General features: G+C 36.3%; 1 protein-coding gene across 6 annotated transcripts in view; it reads left to right on the top strand.

The window, feature by feature from the left end:
- Window positions 1-1,191: 1,191 nt before the first annotated feature.
- The window catches only part of Greb1l (GREB1 like retinoic acid receptor coactivator), a 254,326-nt gene continuing 232,244 nt past the window's right edge, over window positions 1,192-23,273 (top strand). For all 6 annotated transcript variants that reach the window (XM_071602867.1, XM_071602868.1, XM_027942911.2 and 3 more), the window contains exons 1-2: window positions 1,192-1,335; window positions 21,594-21,713. The gene's annotated coding sequence lies outside the window, so the exon portion shown is untranslated. The remainder of the gene's footprint in view (window positions 1,336-21,593; window positions 21,714-23,273) is intronic.

Genomic DNA, 23,273 nt, shown 5'->3' with positions numbered 1-23,273 from the left:
GAGATTATGTGATCTAAGTTTAACTGGCATTGTCTTTAAATAATTGACAATGATATGTTAACACTTGACACTGATAGCAACCCACTTGGGACGGGGCGCTGCTGCAGCCTACCCCACTCCCACCAACAGGCTGAGTAAAAGAGATAAACTTTTCTGTATAATTTCTGTATCCATCTAGCTTGGATCTTCTTCCATAAGGTGGAGTCATCTATCCCTGGCAACAATTACGGTTTAAGAAAATAGAACTGCATCTCTAATACAAAAGACGTCAACTGTGAAAAGTGGAGTAACATCTGTTACTATTCGGCAGCATCATCCCTCCAGAACGTTTGTCACTGCACTATCCAATAAAGACGAGGCCCCGATGGAAGGGGCTACCCTTGGACGGAGCTTCCCCCTGTGGTCCTGGAGAACTCCGCACCAGCCATGGCGAAGCCGCTGAGTCCCCTAACCGCTGGCGTGACCGCCAGGCCAGAAGTCCGACAACCCTCGGGTTGCTCATTCCGGAGGTGCAAAAGTCTGCTTGGCCGGGAGATCCCGCGTTTGTTTGGTTTTGTCTGCGCCCTGCCCCCGCCCTACCTCCCTTCGTGCAAAAGGCCAAGGGTTTTTGACCCACCATTGCCCAGGCTGAGTTCACGCTTGAGGTTCTTTAGCCGCCGTCCAGTGAACAGAGAAAGCAATCGCGCAATGAGGCGAGAGCACTCTGTGAATGAACGCGGACGCGGCCAGAAAATAATTTTTCTTCTTGGCTGCGCACGTCAGCAGCCCTGGGGCGAGGGGGAGCAATCCTTTTTCCTAGGGGACCCTCTGCACACCCCCACCTCCACACCCCACAGTGGCCACCCACACACTCATCTCTGCGAGGAGTTTGGAAATGGAGGCGTGAGGACAGTGCACCCAGGGCTCCCCAGTATGGGTGGGGGCGAGTTTGGAGGGGGTGCGTAAGGAACGGTGTTCCCACTACCCTCGAGGGGAGCGAGGGGGGACTTAAAGGCCACTCGCAGGCGTCAAGGCTGCGGGAGGGCAAGAGGCGGGGCTCCGGGAGAGGAAGCCGGGATCCTCGCGGTGTAGGTTCTGGGCGAGCGGGAGGGGCAGCACCTGAGGAATCCGCCTCTGGCCGCGGCGGCCGCCGCCTTGCTCCGCCCCGGGGAACTGAGCGCGCGGCCAGCGAGCCTGCCAGAGAGACGCCAGCCGCCGGCGGCGCTAGCACCTCGGAGGAGGGTAGCCGAAGCGAGTGGAGCGCAGCGCTGGGAGCCGGACTGGGGGTGGGGAAACCAGCCCGGTCCAGGCGAGGGCCACCCCCGGTCCTCTGCCTCCGCGCCCCGCCAGGGCCAGGTGAGCGGCTGGGGGGACTCCCGGATGCGGGTGCTGGGAGGCTAGAGGTGAGAGGGCGCAAGGCCGGCGCCAGCGCACGGCTTCTCCCTCTCAGGAGCTGCCCTTTGGCGGGCCGGACACCCTGCCTGCGCCGGGGAGCGCTGCGGGACTTTTCCTAGAGGAACTGGAAAGTGAAGCGGGGTGTGAGCGCGAGTGCATTTATGTGGCTCGGGCAGGCGCCTGTGCCAGCCCGAAACCCGCACCCGTCCTCCACCCGCCGCTTGGCGTCAGTCCACGGAAGGGACTCAGCCCGTGCTGTCGGCGCTCGGAGGCCAAAGGCCTGTCACTCCGGGCTCTACTCGCTGCCTTTGTGGCGGGAGCCGGACAGACAGAGCGTGGGATGAGGGAGGCTGCGGCGCGCGGCAGAGTGCCCAGAAGCAACGAGGTGGAGGCTGAGAAGGGGTGCGCCCCGACCGGTTCTCGGAGCCCAGGGGGGCAGTGAGGCGGTCCCTGGAATGGTGGACGGCAAGTAGGGGGACACAAGAGGTGATCCGGGAGAGGATGGCTAGAGCTCGGCTTGGGAAAGTTGAGAGCGTCTATAGGTGGCCAGGCGTTCGCTCTGTGTCCGTGGGTTTCTTTCTTTTTTTTTTTCCACGCCAAATGTCACTTCGTCACGAGCGCGCGCGCATGTCTTCCGGCCGTCATTTCCATTTTTCTTCTGTTGAGTGACTGAGGACCACTCTTATTCTGAATGAGACACAAAGGGTTGTGTTGACAGCTGACCCTGACACACAAAGTAGACAGCGAGGCGAGCTGTTCCTTGGCTAGGCGAGGGTGATAATGGGTGGTTTGTTCAAGTAAATCTATTACCGCAATCCCTGAGCTCCATTATATGAAAATTGCGTGTTTGGGTTCAGTGCGGTGCGGGTTTCTCAATCCGAGCTCAAGTAACGTCCCAGGACACGATTCATCTGCACGAAAAGCTGCTGCCTCCAAATGAGGCGGACGAATCCTGGAGGAACTCCTAAATCATGCTTCTTTTCTTTGGTGAACGTGACTGTTACAAGGTCCTTATCCACTCCATTCCGTCCTCTGTCCTAGGCTAGTAAGATAGAAATCAAATTTTGATTTCTACTCTCTGCACCATGAGTGCCCCGTTTGAGATGAGAAGCCCTATTCGAATCCCCTTTTTAAAGCCTTGCCATTTAAATACCAGGAAAGAGTTTTTTCCTTTTCAAAAGGCTTTTGAACTAAACGCCCCCTTAAAAACATCACACTCCTGTTTATGTATTTATGTTTTAAATCCTGGAATTCTGTCTTGAGTTTTGCGACTGTGTTGGTTCTTTTTTTGCTCTGAAAATTTCTGTGAGATTTTACAAATTTCAATACCGAAATCTTTTTTTTTTTGCCCGAAATCTTCTTTAAAAGAGAAAAATGAAAATAGTTGTGCTATTGAAAGTGGTAATAAAATTGTATGCATTCAGTTGTGTATTGAGAAAGAAAAATTTAATTAATGAATGTGGAAAAGTAATAAGAATAGGGTAAATTTTTTAGCCAACAATGAAGAAAATACAGGGCAAATTAAGCCAGCATCCCCCACTCCCCAGCTTTCCATCTCTCCAAACCCTACTTCTCCCAGAGGCAACCACTGTTGTAAATTTCTTGTAGGTATACTGCCCATAAACTTCTGTTAAAATGGAGATACATTATGGAAATCAAGAATGAAAGGGACTGAATGTAAGACTGGACTATATTATTGGTGATGACTGTTAACTTGATATCAACACATGATGAAATTAGGACCTTTTATTTGGCCTAGGCTGATACTTACTACCTTGAAGATCAATTAGAGTGTGAAAAATCTTAGAACAAGTGTTCAATGGAAAGCAGAACTATTAAATAATTATTCCTCACTCCCAGTTTCTTGATTCTGTTTTTTATAACCTTTGTTGAAGTTTTTCCTCTCTCTTGGAACTCTTTATAGAGAATGAGAATTATAGTTTATTCTGTCCACTGCAGTATATACCTGAAAACATTGAAAGAACATGTATATTTCCATGGGATGTTTTTGAAAAGTCAGGAGAAATATGGAGGCCAAGTTTAAGAGTTTGGTCACATTTCTTAGTTCCAGGTCTGGATTTGCCTTAAACTAGCCAATAACTTTCTTGGAAGTGCTTTTGTTTTCTCCTCATTTAAATAAAGGAATTAAGCCACATGGTTTTTAAGGGCCCTTCTCTTAAAAAAAAAAAAAATTATTCTTAATTGTAGATGGACACAGTATCTTTATTTATTTATTTTTATGTGGTGCTGAGGATCAAATCCAGTGCCTCTCATGTGCTAGGCAAGTACTCTGCTACTGAGCTATGATCCCAGTCCCTTAAAGGTCCTAGAACTCCAAAATTCTATGATCAATATAGTCCTGTTGGAGTTTAAGACTGGCTAAGGAAAATCCAGTTGGACTGTGGATATTAGGCAGTGGTGTGACAAAAAAAAAAAAAAAAAATTCTGAATGGTAGATCATAAAGAGGTTAGAGATGTTTGAACTACATTTCTATTTTAATGAGTTTGATATCATTGGAGAACAGCTACTTGACTTTCCCACAAAATGTCTGTTTATGTTGCTTGGTAGAGACCAACCCCTGGGCTGAAAGGGCCTCTGCATGTCACCTTGTATAGCTAAGAGGGAATTCTCTTCACAGTTTATGGTGCCATTTATAGGGAAATTACTCTTACCAAACTCTTACTTTTCTTTTGGTTAAAGTGGAATTAAATTTCATTTTACCTACTTCAGAGACACCTGACATAAATTAATTGGCAATTCTTAAAAGTATTGAGATTATGAATATCCCTTACAGCTAAGATATTTAGTTAACTTTGTAAGCACTTAGAGATCTTGTTCTTAGTAGGAAACTCTCCTAATCTTTAAAACATCTACAACCTCTGGGCTGATGATTCCTGGTTGGGTGCAGGAGTCTAGGAGTGACTACAAAGTTGTGAAAGTAAAAAGAATTTGCTAATTTTGGTCACTGTGGAGGATCTTAATTAAGGAATTTCAAAAGTACACTATAAATTCTGATTGTAGGCAAAAATCATTGATGTTAAGATGGAGATCCCTATTATCCTAGGTACATGTATGATTGTACAACCAGAGAAGTGAAAAATTGTGCATTTGTGTACAATGAATCAAAGTGCATTCTGCTGTCATGTATAACTAATTAGAACAACAACAAAATGATGGAGATCCCATACTTAAAGAAAAGTTTCAGAACCACTGATTTAAAAATATTATGTAATTACTTTCACTAGGTCTATAACAAATAAATTATAGTGAAGTTTGAAAAATTGTTTAGGATGCTAGAAATATGAATTAGAAGAATAGATTTGTAAGAGTGCTTGATTTGCTGACAAAACTGATAAAAACAAAAGAAAATTGAGTACCGATAGTGAAATTCTACAGTGGCAATAATATTTATTTTTTGCACCTCCCTTCCCAATCTGAGTATAATATATATGTTTATAGATGTCTTATTGCAGATATATTTTTATTCTGATTTTTTCATAAAAATTTTTCAATAGTTTACCACTTTATAATAATTTTATAATAGTTTATACAACAGATATCCCCAAATTTACTTAACTCTTCCTACTTTGGGATTTTCCAGTATTTTTAAAAAATATAATGACCATCCTCATGAATGTCATCTTTTTTTTAAAGTACTTGGGATTTTTTTGTAGAAAAGCAGGATAGTGTTGCTGTAAAAGTGTGCTCTAAAATTGGAAATTTTGAGTTTAAACCTAGCTCTATCACTTATTGGCAATATTGAGCAAGTAATTTATTTTCTCAGAACTTTAGCTTTCTAATCTGTAATATACAGTAATAGCTCTCTACAAATTGTTAAGATAAAAAACCATAACACATAAAAACACATATAAATGTTGCCCTTGTTTTTATTAGAAAATTTCCAGGAAATTATTTTCTAAAAGGGTTATCAAAGAGTATATTGATCATTAACAACTATATATGCATTTTTGTTATTTGGAAATAGTTAATTATTCTTATTAATCTGATCAGTATTAAATTCTATCCCTTTGTCTTGGTTTGCATTTCTTTGATTTTGTACAGAGTGAGGAATAGTTTTTTTCAGCTGTGTTGCCAACTGTTTTCTAAATGTAGTTGTGGAAGCCTTATTGCCTCCGTGCTTTCAAGCTAAACTATAAGATGGACATATAGGAGAGGTCAGTTGCAATGCTAATGACAAGTACACTAAAATTTTCAATAGGCTTTTAAAAAATTAATTGTAGGGTTTTTATATTTTTTGTCTATTGTAATGGTTATTTGCTATTATTTTAAATCTTAAAAAAGTCACTTAAAATTAATAACTAATATCATATATAAACCCGATTTAAGTGAAAATTTAATTCTCTCTTTTCTTTTCCTTGAATGGCTAATTTATAAATAATTTTGTGATCACAATTTTGTAAACTTTTTATTAGGAATGCTTCTTTAAATTGAAGGAAAAAACCCAGAAAATTTATGATCTCTAATCAGGTTATCTCTTGGCTACAAATGGATCATGAAGTTATGCCCTCTGACTTGAGTTTTATATAGTCAAGGTAATTTAGACTACACAAAAGCATGCCCTTGTAAGTTCTGGAGTTCCAGCAACCCTGATATTTCTGGCAAACACACACCCAACATGGATAACAGCAGCTCTTTGTGCTGTTGAGCTCCAGGAGGGCTCTCTATTGTGTACTCTTCCTTCCCTCCCATTCTTGACTGACTGGTGATAGCCACTCCTCCAAGTCCAGATGTGAGGTCCCATAGCAACTCCTTTTCTCTTCTACTCAACACCATATTTACCCTGACCATCTCTTCAGTGTATTTGTTTTTGCCTTGTCTTTGATACAGAAAACTGGCTATCTTTTCAAGGTTGTGGCTTCAGATTTTATTTTTATTTTTCCCTATGCTTTATGAGTATCAACAGTCGCAAAGTGGAGACTGTAGCCATGATTAGCAAAGATTAACACAAACCAGCACTTGATAAATGTTTGTTGCAGTGAACCATATCTTGTGTTGTCTTCTCTGTTCCTGGCCATGGTTCTGTTACTACCAGTCTGTAGAAGCAAACTTTAGTTGTGTCCTGTATTGCTGTGTTGGCCTTTATTTACCAAGGTTAGCAGTTTTGCTTGATTTGGCTCGTCTAACTTCTTGTGTGCTTAGAGGATTTTCTTTGACTCTCATGCCTTACTTTTCCTCTATAAAATGGGATTAGTGATTAGTCCTTTAATTATCAGTCTCCTGCATAGAATATTTTTATGTGTGTGAAGATAAAATGAAATAATAAATGTAGACTTGTTTTAGAAAAACAAAATAATAAATACAGATTTGTTTTAGAAAAGTGAAATAATGTAGACTTGTTTTAGAAAAGAGTGTGGATAAAATTATACTGTTGTCAAAATTACGTATTGTCACTACCCTTTTAGGAGGATCCATATCTTTAAGAAAACCTTGGCTCAGTGTAAAGTTGCACTTGGACCATGGGGTTAGATGGAAATTCTTAGGGTCCACCCTAACTTATTAAATCAGAAACTTTGGGGAGGGGGCCAACACACTTTTCTAGTGAGTAAAAAACTTCCACAACCACTGGCATGTTCTTCTACAAGTTAAATATTAGTTGCAAAATAATCCACAACTATTATAAAATCACATTTGCATGCTAGACATGGACTGAAAATCAGCTCTTATTATTAGCCACTATTTGTCTTTTAATTTATCAGAATTTAATTCAGGCAGGAATTGTAAACACAGATGCCTGGAAAGGCCAAAGAGTAATTTTGAGTGAGGAAGCCCACACCTCAGAATGGCTCAGTCTCCTCTCTTGCCTTTTGGAAGTGAGGGCACATTGTCAGACTGCTTAATTTTTTAAATGAAGCTGGAAATTCACACTTCTATGTGAATACAAATGGTGGTAATGAATTTTAAAGAAAACATACAGTCCCATCAAAACAGATTTGGAAGCCAGGTAATTTCCAACCTCTGAGTTAAATAATTTTCTGTTGAATAAGTGTGATGACAGAAGAAATAAACCCATTAAACATTATTAGTAGTAAAAACTAAGTGCATATTAAAACCACACTTAGGGCTGGGGATGTGTCGCCCAGTGGTAGAGCACTTACTTAGCATGTGTGAGGCTCTGGGTTCAATCCCTAACACTGAAGAAAGGAAAGAAGGAAGAAAGAGTAAAAATAAAAATAAAACCACACAAGACATTTTTCAACTTTCAGATTATGAAGTTCAATAGTTAGATAATATTTAGTGTTGACAATTAGATAAAAAAGTAGTTATTGTCATGTATTAAGAGTGAAGGCATATACTTACAATTTTTCTTTTTTCTTTTTTTTTATTAGTTGCTCAAGACAATACAATGATCTTGACATATCATACATTTGATTCAAATAGGGTATGAATTCTCATTTTTCACGTGTACAAATTGCAGGATCACATTGGTTATACATCCATGTGTATACATACAGCAAGCCTAGTGTCAGTTGTATTCTGTACTTAACAATTTTTCTTGAGAGCAATTTGGCATTGCATGTCAAGATCTCCTAATATGCTAGTTCTTAGTCACAAGTAGCCATTTAAATGTTAGTTAATTAACATTATCTACAACTAAAGATTCAGTTTCTCAGTTGCCTTGGATTTCAAATGCCCAGCAGCTGCATTCAGCTGGTGGCTGCTATGTTGAACAGTATAGATAGAGAGCATTGGAGGAAGTTCTATTGGAAAGTGATGGTTTAAATTCTTTGACTTACAAATTTCCCTTCTAGGAGTTTGTTGAAAAGAAATAATTAGACAAATGCAAAAAGGCCTATAACAAAAATATCACCTGAAACGTTATTTATGAGAGTAAAAAAAATTGGAAAACATGCAAATGCCATGTTGAGAACCAGACTGTAGTAAATATCTATGAAAAAATGTTAAATATGTTAAGTGAAAATATCTCTATTGTAGAATTATTTAATTTTGGAGGGGAGAAGCTTAGGACAAAAGGTTAAGGAAACAATTTTTCTCTTCTGAAAATTGTACGACAGAGGGGCTGGGGTTGTGGCTCAGTGGTAGAGCGCTCGCCTAGCACATGCGAGACCCTGGGTTTGATCCTCAGCACCACATAAAAATAAATAAATAAAATAAAGATATTGTGTCCAACTACAAATAAAAAATAAATATTTTTTAAAAATACATGATAGAATTTTTCCTTTTCAGTCTACATGCCTCTCTTCTCAAGTAGTATAACAGATTGACTTTCACTAAAAATGAGCAGAGGTATTGGACAACTCTCTAAATTTCATAAGAATTCTTGTAGCCGAGTTCTTGTTAGAAAGTCAGAGTCTCAGGCCCCAACCCCACCTGCTGAACCAGGAATCTGTGTGTTAACAAACTGCTTACTAGTTATATCTGCCTCCTATCACTGAATTGCTCAAGCTGCATTTGTTTTACCTTGACCAAGTTAAATCCTGAACTCTGTCCAGGCCCTGTTCTAGGTGTTAGGTATGCTGCAGTGAAGAAAAGTGCAAATACCCCTCCTCATGGGAGTCAAGCTTAGTAAGCAAAAGAAAATGAGTTAAATATGCCGTCTTTTTAGATAGTGGAATGCTAAAGCAGAAAGAGGAATTAAGAAGTGAGATGGGGGTGCTGGGGATGTGGCTCAGTGGTAGAGCGCTCGCCTAGCATGCATGAGGCACTGGGTTCGATCCTCAGCACCACATAAATGTTAAATAAAGATATTGTGTCCACCTAAAACTTAAGAATAAATATTAAAAAAAAAAAAGAAGAAGTGAGATGGGGCTTGTGATTTTCTACACATTGTCTCTGAGAAGTGTCACCTGAGTGAAGAAGACCTGAGGGCGGTGAGAGGCTGAGCCTTTGGAAAGTTTAGGGAATGAGGGTTTGTTGGAAGGGTAACCAGAAGGCTGGTGAGCTGAAGGGGTGAGGGAAGTGAGGGAGTGAGTGGGGGATTAGGTCAGAGAGGTAATGTGAATCTTTTTACTTTGAAATTCTTTGTCTCAGGCTGGGGTTGTGGCTCAGAGGTACAGCACTTACCTAGCATGTGCAAGGCACTGGGTTCGATTCTCATCACCGTGTATAAATAAATGAATAAAATAAAGATCCATCAACATCTAAATAATTATTTTAAAATAAATTCTTGGTCTCTAGTGTGCCATACTCTTCAAATTCTATGGTTAATCAGTTTGTGAAGAGATCAACCATCCCTGGAATTCAAGGGGATTTGTCATGTTCTGCCACATTTGCCTGGGGTGCTTATTAAATACAGATTATTGGTCACTGGACCTACTGAATAAGAATCTCTGGGGTGGGACCCACAAATATACATTTTAACAATCTTCCCAAGTGGTTTTTATGGATACAAAAGTATAGAACCACTCATCAAATTTATCGCTCTGTAAATTTAGTTGTTTTTGGATACCAGGGATTTAACTTGCGGGCACTCGACCACTGAGCCACATCCCCAGCCCTATTTTGTATTTTATTTAGAGACAGGGTCTCACTGAGTTGCTTAGTGCCTCGCTTTTGCTGAGGCTGGCTTTGAACTATCGATCCTCCTGCCTCAGCCTCCCTAGCTGCTGGAATTACAGGTGTGTGCCACCCCACTCAACTGTAAATTTAGTTTTTATGTAGCAGATAGGCCAAAAGTTGTCCCTGCTGTCTCTGTAGGTCACAGTGTGAAAAGAAGATGTCATTGGTATCATATCTCCTTTATTTCCTGCATTTAAAATCAATTCAACGGACACAACTTACAGCAGGTTTATGTATACATCTTTATGAGGTATTTGGGGAACTGAAAAACTATTACTGGGATCTATACCCACATTGGATGATGGGGGGAATTTTTCACTTTAAAAATGAGAAAGTGAAAAGTTTTGCCATCTACCCCCAAGTCTGTTCTGTTTTTTGAAAAGGGCGAATTTAAATTTGTTTGATTTTTTTTTTCCTCAAGTTGTCTTTTTGTCCTGTTACTTCCTTTTTTCTTTTTTCCTTCTAAAAATCTAACCATACTAAATTAAACACCATTGACATTTCTGTGGCTATCTTTTGTGCACACACATATATATATATATATATTTGTTAATACAATTTTATATAAACATATTGTGCTTTAAAAAAATCATGGTCATTTCTTTTTTAAAAATTCAGGGGACTGTCTTTCTCCTTTACCCTTCCTTTTCATGCTACCAGTGTTGCTGATCTTTATGTTGTATTAACTTTTTCCATGACCATGTAAAAATATATGTTATACACATTAAGATGTACTATGTATAGTATATTTCAGCATCTTTTATATGCTGTCATATTTTATACATAATCATCTTTCTTTTTTCACTTAATAAAACACAAGGGACAAGTTCTAAATTAATTGGTATAGCTCTTACTTATTCTTTTTAATGATTATATAATATTTTTTAGTATATATATTTCACAATTAAACAACCATTGAAGGACATTTATTTAAAATAAGCACAAATCTCATTACATAATTTAAAAATACCTTTGTAAAGCAAAAAAGAAACCATAAATAAATACCATAAGCAAATGACAGATTTTGGGGAAACACCTTTAAATGTGCAGATAAAAGATTACCATTTATGGTATATAAAGAACTATTACAAAACGGTAATAAAAATATTTTATAAAACAGAACTTTAAAATGTTTGCAAACAGTGTAACTAATCAGTCACAGTAACTCAATTCTAATTGTCAATTAATATTAAAAATGCTAGATTTATTTGTTGTTTAAAAATGCAAATTACAAATTGCAAACTATTACTTGATGCCTACTTGATATTAATATAGAACTTTCATCCATTAACATTTCTAGAACTAGTTTGTTTCACTGAAAAAAATCTATGCATTAACTTTTTTTTTTTTTAGGGTATCTGGGATTGAACTCTGGGGCACTCAATCACTGAGCCATATCCCCAGCCCCTCTTTTGTATTTTATTTAGAGACAGGGTCTCACTGAGTTGCTTAGCACCTCACTTTTGCTGAGGCTGGCTTGGAACTCTCAATCCTCCTGCCTCAGCCTCCTGAGCCACTGGATAATAGGCATGTGCCACCACGTCCAGCCTTAACTTTGGTCTAACAAATTTTATTAAAGTTGTAAAACAGAGTTATTTCTCAGGATTCTTTTTGTTTGCTCATTGAATTTGAGGAAGATTGAATTTTATTTTCTTTCAGGCTGAACTCATAAGCTAAAGTATGAGAACAGAGATTAGAAATTAAAATTTATTTTTGTTTTTATTTTTGTAGTGCTGGGAATTTGAACACATGTTCTTGTGAATGTTAGGCAAACACTCTACCTAAGCATAGTAAATTTATTAAGTAAATTTTTATATTAATTGCATGACTTTTTTTTTATTCAAGAGGATTTCTTCCATTTCAAAATGGAGTGCTGTTGTGTTTTACAGCCATAGGTAATCCACCCTGACAGAAAACAGTGCCACAGGGTTTTTGTGACTTGCTTAAGGTCACCTAGCTAGTCCTGCATGCTTTCTAATTTACCTTATTGTTTCTCAATGTTTTCTCATACCTTTAATTGCAGCTAATATAGAGAAATCACATTTCAAGAATTGTTTCCTTTTTCAAAAAATATTGAATTACAACTCTTGGGGAAATTAATATGATTATATTTTAAGTAGAATTTTTAAGTAGAATAATATCATATGAGAACACTATAAAAAGTCAGAAAATAAACATGACTTAACAATCCTACCACCCTAGGAGAATGAACTGTTACTTCAATTTTGCTTTATCTGTATGTGTTAATGATTTTATATATTTAATACCATAACATTTTTTCAAAAAACGTGTTATTCACTGAAAAATCTATGCATTAACCTTTTTTTTTTAGGGTACTGGGGATTGAACTCAGGGGCACTCAACCACTGAGCCACATCCCCAGCCTTCTTTCGTATTTTGTTTAAAGACAGGGTCTCGCTGAGTTGCTTAGCACCTCGCTTTTACTGAGGCTGGCTTGGAACTTTCCATCCTCCTGCCTTAACCTCCTGAGCTGCTGGGATAATAGGCATGTGCCACCACACCCAGCCTATGCATTAAGTTTGGTTTTAAAAATTTTATTAAAGCTGTAAAACAGAGTTATTTCTCAGGATTTTTTGTTTGCTCATTGAATTTGAGGAAGATTGAATTTTATTTACTTTCCAAAAACTTTTGGTAATTTTGACTTTCAGGCTTTCCAACAATCTGCTTGAATCAATTCTTCCTTTTTTCAATTTATTTTTCATGCATGTTATTTTTAAGTCTTGAACATTGTTTTGTATCAGTGTCCACACCTGATCAAAAACCTTCAGTGACTCCCACTTTCCTACCTTAGTGTTTCCCAAAGGACATTAGGACCCTGGTCTAATGCTGGCAGCTGCATGTAACAAAACCAAAAACTAAGGATATTTACCAGTGAAGTTTTTTTTTCCCCTAAATATTTATTTTTTGTAGTTGTAGTTGGACACAATAACTTTATTTTATTTTTTTATACGTGGTGCTGAGGATCGAACCCAGGGCCTTGCAGGTGCAAGGTGAGTGCTCTACCCCTGAGCCACAACCCCAGCCCCTACCAGTGAAGTTTTTATATCACCAAAATGTCTAGGGTAGAGGGAGAGAGCAGTTCCTGGGTTAATTCAGATGCTTGTTGATGCCAAGGATTCAGGTTCTTTTGGTCACATTGCCATCCTTAGCTCGTTGGCATTTGTCTTCCAGCTTGTCTCTTCATTTTCCTAGAATGTTAATAGCATGCACAAGACTCCTATCCTCATGTATCTTTAACTGGAGTCAGAAGAAGGCTTTTTTTTTTTTTTCCTATTCAGGCTAAATACTTTTTAAAGAATTTACCTACAGATATAGATGTACCAAATCTCCTTGGTTAGAATTTTCCCCATGCTCATCATAACCCATTCGCCAAGAAGGAAAATGGAATTACCATGACTTCTGTAGAATATTTACGATTTTCCTTAGAGCCTAGTGAGGGACCCATTCTCTGGGGTAAGCATGCAATCTCTGGGGTTGTTCATATGGAAGAATATCAAAAAATGGGATGATTAGGCAGACAGCCAATGTGTACCATAAAACTGAATTTTCTCAGTTTCTTTCAGGAGTCTTCATAATCTGATCCCATGATAATCTAATAAGAAACCTCTATTCTATACAAGCCAATCAGTTGTCTTTCCTCCCTATATATCCTGCTCATGTGCATTCCTACCTATTGGCATATTATTTTCTGTATTTTCCAAATAATCCAATACAAAAACTCATGTTAACTCACGTTGTTTCTCTTTCATAGAAAGTTTTCTCTGTTCTCTAAAGCAGATGTGGCTCTTTTAACTAAAATCTATTTAATTTAAAATTAAGTTTTTCATCCACACTAGTTGCATTTTAAGAGCCTGCTGGCTACTGTGTTGGATAGCAAAAGCATAGAATATTTCTATCATTACAGAAAGTTCTCATGGACAGCATTACTCTAGAGATTCTTGCAAACTATGCCTATTATTTAACGTAGTGTGTGCCAAACTGGAGATCATCTGTATGGGAATCAACTGGGGATGCTGTATAAATGCAGATTCTGAGCCCTCGGAATAGAAACCAGACCACTTTCACATCAATAAAGATGAAGGACCTTGGGCTGGGGTTGTAGCTCAGTGGCAGAGCACTTGCCTAGCATGTGTGAGGCACTGGGTTCGCTTCTCAGCACCATAAGTAAATAAATAAAATAATGGTACATTGACAACTAAAATAATATTTTTTAAAAAGATGAAGGATGTTGCTTTGAGGTGTAGTTTCTGTCTTTTATGTAAATTTATTGACATTTGAGTTTTTATTAATTTTCTTATGCTCTAAACACAGTTTTTATATTAAGTTTTAGAATTTTAGGGTATAGACTTACAAAATTTCAAAAAGTATTCTTTGCTGAATATTAGAACATAAGCCTCTTAAGAAGAGGTACTATGACATATTATTTTCTGTATTTTCCAAATATCCAGTACAAATATATCTAATACAATATTGGGTACAAAGTATTGACCAATTAGCTGTATTCTACAGAATTGACAATCTAGAGTCTATTATATTTAATTGCTAATTCTTTGAAAAATAATAGGGTTTTCAATATTGAAGATAGAAGATGGATGATAATGAAAGTACTTCTCAATATTTTCCTCAGTTTCATTTATTGGAAATAAGCCTGAATATTATGATTGTATTTCTGAGTATCATATGAAGATGTTCCCTATACAGTAAAGATTTGCAGCACTTAAGAAAAGAATGGCTGTTTTTAAAATCCTCTGAGTTCTTGATTCTTTTATGGAACATAAACTAGTCAAACCTCTGGAGCCATAGTTGTAAATGGACTCCCCAGGTGAATTGGGTTCGTCTCTCAATTAGCTACGTAGTCCCAGGTAGCTGTTCTGTGCTCTGCTTTGATGATTTGTTAATGGCCTGAGAATTGCTGGAGCAAGATCTTGACACATTGGAGATTAGCTAAGGCTACATGTTCACAAGTTGGAAAACAAGTGAATGGTCCAATAGAATAGTCATTAGCCATGAGCTACAGAATCTCAGGACTAATTTGAGGAATTTTTATGCACAATTTCACAGCTTGAATCATTCTTTGAGTTCATGTAAAAACAAACAGCAACATTCTGTGGTAGGCTCATATATTAATAATGTTACTAAATTCTTAGTTTTCTGTAAAAATTAGGCCATGTAAAAACCCCTATTTCCCCCCTTTTTCATATGCATGGAACAATCAAATACTAGGTGTGATATTTTTACAGTATTACTACCTTTGGGTATTAAGTATAAAGTCAGAATTCAAACCTAAGGCTGGCTGATTTCAAAGTTATTATTCTTTCCTCTATGTCATACTAGGTATATACATCTTGTGGCTTTAGTAAATTGTAAGATCTAGAAGTCAGGAATTGTGTCTTAAAATGTTTTTTCTTACCCAAAACTTAGTCAAAAGTTTTATTAAATGAACCATCTGCATAATCCACTGAAGCTCTGTTGGAGTTTGTAAATGAAGTATCTGGGTTATGGTATTTCAGATATTCTAAATGTTTGAGGTTTTATGCCACTGTAAAGATCCCTGAGCCCGTGGTATGCCTTATCTCAACGTTTACCTTCAGAGCAGGATCTGTGATGAAACAGTACATGGCATAGTTGCATGTCTGAAATTTCAGAGAGAGAGAGAGAGAGAGAGAGAGAGAGAGAAATTCATGTATATACACACAGAGTGTGTTTATCAGTATATGAGAGTATGCATAAAACAGTCTGTAATTATAAAAAAGTCATGAAGGTCTTTATGACCCATATACTTGTCCCTACCTATTCATCTCCTATTTAATAATTTAATTCATAGCAAGTATTAATAATTTAATTGATACAAATTAATCTGTACTACTACACACATTGTGCAAACATCATTTCTAATCTTTACAACAACCCTGTGATACAGGCATCATTCTCACTTTTACAGCTAAGAAAACAAAAGTTTAGAAAGGGTTAAGTAAATCTCACATGAGCCTTTGGGTAGTAAGTATAAAGTCAGAATTCAAACCTAAGGCTAGCTGATTTCAAAGTTATCATTCTTTCCTCTATGTCGTACTAGGTATATACATCTTGTGGCTTTAGTAAATTGTAAGATCTAGAAGTCAGGAATTGTATCTTAAAATGTTTTATCTTACCCAGAAAAGTAACTTGTTACAAATGTTGCTGCTTTTGCTGAAGGTGGCCATAGGTAAGTGCTAAAAGTCTATATTAACTCTTTCAGATCCTTAGGGAATGGTTTAGTGCAACATTTTGGGGAAACAGGCTGTACAAGGCTATCTCTTGGTGAAGAATGGTGCTAATGGGGATCAAGTCCTGGGTTTTCTTAGCAAGCTTGAATGAAGGCTCCAAGATGGTAGATGTTTTGTCCTTTTGCTTATTGCTCCATCTGTAGCACCTAGGACAGACAGGGCATAGTTGCCCCTCAGTAAACATTCGTTAAAGAATGAATGAATGAATGACATGTGTGGAGAGGTGTTAGATTTAGTCTACGACTGTATATTCTGTATATTTGACCTGGGTCAAACTTATTTCCTGTCCAAGCCACTGACCACAGGAGGACTTGGGGGAAAGGGGGAAAAATCAAGGCAAGGTCCATGCTTTTTGGAAGCTGTCAGCAGCGTTATCTTTTGAATAAAGGGTGGGAGCAGGAAAAATAAATCCAAAAGTTTTTGTGGCCAAGGTGAAGGGAGATACATTTCATTTCTCTCTTCTTTTTGAATTTCACAAAATGATAATGTCTTTGTAATCCTTCATGCATGTTCAATTTATCTTCAAATTTACTTATTTGCAAATTTACTTATTATTATTTATATATATATTTATTTTTTAGTTATAGATGGACATGATGTCTTTATTTTACTTGTTATGTGGTTCTGAGAATTGAACCCAGTGCCTCATGCATGCCAGGTGTGCACTCTACCTCTGAGCCACAATCCCAGCCCACAAATTTACTTATTATTTGGTAATATGGGCTTTGCATTTGCCAATAAATATCCTAGTTAAAATGATAATAATAATGGAAATCTAGTGTGGTGGTATATGACTGTAATCCCAGCTACTTTGAAAGCCGAGGATAGAAAGATAGTAGAATGAATTGAACATAACTTTTCCTGTGTTCATATACGAATACACTGCTAGTGTAACTCCACATCATGTACAACTACAAGAATGCAAAGTTAGACTCCATGTACGTATAATATGTCAAAATACACTCTACTGTCATGTGTATCTAAAAAAAAATTTAAAAAATAAGGGTGAGGATAGAGGATCACAAGTTTGAGGCTACCTGAACAACTTTGTAGACTCTGTCTCAAAATTAAAAACATAAAAATAAAAAGGGCCATGGATGTAGCTTGGTACAGGCTGTAGTACAGGCTGTGGTAGAGTGCGTGACTAGCCTGTGGTAGGTCCTTGTTTCAATTCCCAGTATCACCTAAAGAAAAAAAAAAGAAAGAAAGAAAGAAAAAAGAATGAAGCCCTTTATTTCCAGGATAGTATTGCTTGATGTAATAGAACACGGAAATTGATAGTCTGAAAAAAAAAGTGTGTTGAAAACTGTGACAAATTTCTTGTGCTGTATAAATGTTACAGTTGTATTGCTTATTCTGTTTTAAATTGATAAAACTTCCAAAATCAAAACAGTGTGGGCTTATTTTAGATACTGTTACACCAGAGGTTACCAGACATCTGTCATGATGTTTATCTTTGGGAAGCTAAAGTTCATGTATTGCAAATGGACACCATCATTCTAATTTAGATTAAGGTATGTGTCTAACCAGTACTGAATTTTAATTTTTTTTTTAGTTGTAGATGGACACAATATCTTTGTTTATTAGTTTATTTTTATGTGGTGCTGAGGATCGAACACAGTGCCTCCCACGTGTGAGGCAAGTGCTCTACCATTGAGCTAGGGCCCTAGCCCCAGTACTGATTTTTGAAGGCTTTGAAGTTGTAATTGGTAACAGTAATCATAGTATCAAACTATCCCTCATTTCATTTGGATAAAAAGTAATGATTTTCTCAAATACATTTGTCACTTCCTTAAAAGCAATTTTTTTCTCTTCATGATTTTCCTACTGAGCAAGAGGTTCATGTCTACTGGGGATAATAGAATTCTCCACTGGGTAGGAAATTAACAATAAAAGTAAGTTAATAAGTCTTTATTAGGTACCTATAATTGGAATAAGTGCTGTGGAGAGAAAAAGGAAAATAAAGAGCTGTCCCTGCCCTTGGGGAAAGCTACAATCTAGTTAAAAGACAGAATTGTGACTTGTGGTTTTGTAGACTCATTTCTAATTTTATTCAAACCACGTTCCTCAAACCATTACTGATGTAGTAAAAGATTTATATAATGTAATATGTAAGGGTTTTATTTGTTCTCTTCCCCAGTACCAAAATTATAAAAGAACGTATTTGAATTGATATCTAATGGAGTTTTAATGTCCATTTCATTTTTTTTAATATGAAAAGTTATTTTAAACATTTTCATTAGGCATTGAATATGAAATTTGAAATAGTATTGGTGATGTTAAGAAAACTGTGGTATGAGCTTGAAGTTGGTTAGTGATACTTCATGGATATTGAAGTTTCTATAAATAATATAATAAAACTGTAGCAGGCATTTTTGGGGGGAGATATGAATTTAAACACTATTCAATTCATATCCTTTTTGTGTGTTTTATAATTTTAGTAAATATTTTTATTTTGAGTTGTTCTTTTTTAAAATAATTTTTTTAGTTGTCAATGGACCTTTATTTTTCTTATTTATGTGTGGTGCTGAGAATTGAACTCTGTGCCTCACACATGCTAGGCAAGTACTCTACCACTACGCCACAACCCCAGCCCGCCTTTTGAGTTGTTCTTTATGTAGTAAATTTAAGGCAGGTGAAATTATCATTTAAAGAGGAAGTAAATGAAAGCTCATTTTGACATTCAGACCATATTTAAAGAATATTACAATTATATGAGATTACTTAATATGTTGCTATTCTACTGATGCATGTAAATTATAATGAGAAATAATAAACATTTAAAGCACAGGTCTTAAAAGTATTTCTTTATAAATACAATTCACTCCTTAGAAATTTAGGTTCTTGATGGCTAGGGTGGTGCTTGCCTATAATCTCAGTTACTCTGGAAGCTGAGGCAGGAAAATCAAATTTGAAAATCAAAAAAATGAAATGGACATTAAAACTCCATTAGATAACAATTCAAATACATTCTTTTATAATTTTGGTATTGGGGAAGAGAACAAATAACATCCTTACGTATTACATTATATAAATCTTTTACTACAGCTTTGGCAATTTAGGGAGACCCTGTCTCAAAATAAAAAACAAAAAGGAAGGGACTGGGGATATAGTTCAGTGGTAGAGTACTTCTGGGTTCAATCCTCACTCCCATCTCCCCTTCCCTCCTAATTTCAGATTCTTGAAAATTTTTCATCAATGAAAAATTAGGTGCATTCTAATTTGGCCCTTGAAATGTTTCTATGCACAAGAGTTTAAAAGTAGTAAGATGAAATCATGTCATATTTATCATAATATGTTATCTTTATATAAATTTTCTTTTAATTGAATTAAATTAAATTTTCTACCAGATTTGTGGGCCCCCAAAGAAGGAAAGTACAGGTTAAGGAAAGAAAGAAAGAAAGAAAGGTGGGGGAACCCCACAAACTTAAAAGAATAATTAGAATTCACTACACATACAATAGTATTTTAGTTTTAAACTGTTAGTCCTATAAATTAGGACCCATTAAATAAAAGGTTTAATTGAGTCTGCTAAACTCAGTTCATTACATTTATGTAGTCATTTATTGCCATTGATACCATCTCTATTTATTAAAAACCTGAAACTTATGCCCATGGAGAAGGCTGACTTTTGTTAGTATTTTGACTTAGCTGCTAAAAGATACTTTCTTCTTAACTCTGCTAAAAGATACTTTCTTCTTAACTCTTAAGTTAAAGCATTGATATATAAATCCTATTGAAATGATGTATTAAGTTGACTGATTAAAAATAGTCACAACTTTTCTTTCTCCTAGGAATTAGAGATTTAAATCTCTGAAAACATTAATGTGTGTGGGATGGTTATGATAGTCCAGCTGCCTTTGTGTGTGTTTCATTTAAATGTAAATTTATCTTACAGACTCTAAAGATGAGCTCAGAAGGTAGAGAATTTTAATGTGAATAGTCATTTTCTTTGTTTTTCATGAATACCAAAATCCCTGTTTTACACTAAAGAAAGAAAAAAAAACCTTATTAAACAGCCAGCACTCAACTGCTTTTTTTTAAAGGTTTTTAATGGATCATCAATTTTCTCTCATTAGCAGTATTTCTAAGATTACATAATTCCATGAGAAGAAAACTAATTTATACACTATAAAAGCACATATGTCAAGAATTAAACAATGTCCAGTATGATGCTAGGTATTATTTTACAGTACTTTGTAAAAGCAAACAGTAGTGTTTTAGCCAGAAGTCAGCTTGTAGAAATGTATTACAAATAATTAAATCTTAGATGTTAAGAAATTAACTATTGAAGGTGGCAAAAGTCCATTGACATATATGTATGACACATATCTATATGCTGTGTATATAGTTAGACTGATACATAGTTTAATCATTGATTAAAATATCTAATACTATAATTATAAAACTTCCAGGAACAGTTTTTGAGAACAAGTTTTCAAGGAAGTTTCCATTTATCACTATACTCTTTAAGACAGAAGATCAAGATTCCAAGCTCCATATTTTTGCTTCATTTTATCCTCACTGTTGGTATCAAATAAGCTACTATGACTGTTCTCCCAAGGAAGGTTACCTTCTGTTGTCTTTAGCAATCTTTTCTACTTCTATACAATGAAAGAAGTCATTTTTTAGAGTGGCTATTGATTGCATATTTTGAACTCATTTTTGTCTGTAGTTATTGTGTTACCAGCCTGTGATTAACTTGTGCTATAAAAACAAACAAATAGACCAAAACCTGTTTGATCTACCCTAACCTTTCCATATGTAAATTTTGGAAAAGTGACACTGTAGCATGCCAATAAAATGTACTCCTGCATTGACATTTCCAGAGTAATTATAAAAAAGGATTATAAAGTTTACTGAAGGGATTGTTATTTGTTGGTTGATAAAATTTACTTAAGCCACCTAAATGTAAATATTTCCCAAGCAACCCCTATGGAGTCAACGGTTTCCTTTAAAGAAAAAAAAAAAATAACCTTTGTTTATTCTAAATATCTGTTTTTCACAAGAAAAGTAAAGGAGTGTTTTCCAAACATTTTTAAAAGGTCTTGAATTTTTATTTATGCCACTTTTTAATATACAAGTTTCCATCAAATACTTGCAGATTTAAGACATAACTGCATATTTTGCTCTAAATAATAGTTGTCATTTAGAATTTGAAACAGTTTTACAGTAACCAGATGGGGTATGAAATGTGTATTCATAGTACTTTCTAATTTACAGATTCTAGGATATGAGGTCAGACACATTGGTTTATAATCAAAATAAGGGATTCGTTTTCTTTGTAATTCTAGTGAAATAAAGAGGAGGCATATTCTTTGAGAACAGGAATATAAGTACCAATCTTAGAAGTAACCCTCACATCAAACAAATCTCTTTTTTTGTTCCTTTTCCAGTTCTCTCCCCATCGTCTAAACTCCTGAGCTTGGAGAAAGTGAACTCTAAAAACCAGTCTTTCTCTATGTGAATGCCAAACCTTGTGGAGAATTTGTGTGGTGGAGTTTCTCTCATCTCAGGTACAGTATGTGAATACTTTGTAAAAATACTATGCTGCCCTGGTTACACTTTTACTTTCCCAGTTACTTTGATCGTTAGGCAAAGAAAACTAATAATGAAGCTCATTTCATTATTTGAGTCAAAACCTTATTAGTCTAAGACACATATTTTGTAACAAAAATTTTGTTTCTTAAAACCATTTGGAAATGAATATTCATATTTATTATAGTTATTTTTGTTGGGAGGTTGTCATTGATAGTTGTAAAAGTGTTTCTTAGGTTACAAATGGTGAGCCCCTTTGGAAGATGATGACCCAGTGATATCAACTTGCAGAAAATTATTGTGGTAAATTAGCTTTCTCTGGGTTTATTTCTATTTTGTGTAATGGTTTGAGAAAAATCATAGATGAGAACAAATTAGCATGAGTATTTTTAATCATTCCATCTGGTAAAAACTTCATGCCTCGCTTAAGAAACAGGATAGTTTTTTAGAGGTATTTTCCTTTTAATAACTGCTACATAGCAACTTCCTCATTTAACTTTTTACAAGGACATTCTGTAACATATGGTGGTGTTTAAATGGGTGGCCTAGGTAATTGTAAAAGGTTTATACTTCACACTCAGGGTTGTTACCTGGTAACTAAAAATGCTATCTGAGTCTATTTTTGGAGTGCCAGGGTGAGTGGGGGATGGGGAGAAAGAAACTTGAATCAGTGACCATCTGGCCCAGATTTGGCTGATTTCCTGTGCACTGCCCTTTGTTTCAACCAGACAATGGATTGTTCCTTTTCCAGATAAGAATTCGGTTGATGACTTTGTGCTGAATCAGCAGGTTTGGTTTGGGATTGTAAGCATAGACTCATATTGAAGAGCTTTTTATTGTTCTGAGGTCACTCTCCTTGTCTTTGTTAGTTACAAGATATTTTTAAGGTTCTTTTTTATGATATAGTGGTGGTTTTACAGCAAATAAAATAATTGGAAATGCAGCTTTCTAGTTTGGTATTACCTGCCTTTAAAACATTGAAAATTTCCTGTCTTTAGTGTCCAAAATTAATACCTCCCTGATTATGATTTTTTTGATGAGTTTATATAGAATCTCCTCTTGTCTGAACTTGAATTTTTCATCTGAAACTTTAATGATTTAAATTTAATGTTGTCCTAAACCTAAGAAAAGCTTTTATGATGTGGTTATTTAAATAGTAACTTTTCTGTGACATCTGTTGCCATATATTTGCAAATTACATTTTAGGAAGCTATTTTCCTTACTTTAAAAGCTGCCTAACACTGTTTTTTTTTTCCTTAAAAAAAAAAATACTGACTAGAAGTAGGGAATTTTGGTGGCCTAGCATTCCAAGTAAGTCAACCATCAATTTTTATAGGTTATCTCAGAAGCAATAGAGATCAGAGGATTTTTAATGCCACTCTACAGAAGACAAGAGCAAAATTCAGTGCTACCATCTTGCTATGTGGCCAGAAATTATGATCATTTTTACTTCTGAAGTGATAGGAGAATTGTTGGTAGATTTTAAGCTGAACTTCTAGCTTAACTCTCATCTCCTTGTAGCTGAATTGTCACTTAAC

This window comes from Marmota flaviventris, chromosome 16 (genome assembly GCF_047511675.1).
Source record: "Marmota flaviventris isolate mMarFla1 chromosome 16, mMarFla1.hap1, whole genome shotgun sequence".
NCBI classification, from domain to species: Eukaryota; Metazoa; Chordata; class Mammalia; order Rodentia; family Sciuridae; genus Marmota; species Marmota flaviventris.
Note: the sequence above shows the minus strand (reverse complement) of the source record. Positions and strands in the feature narration are given on the sequence as shown.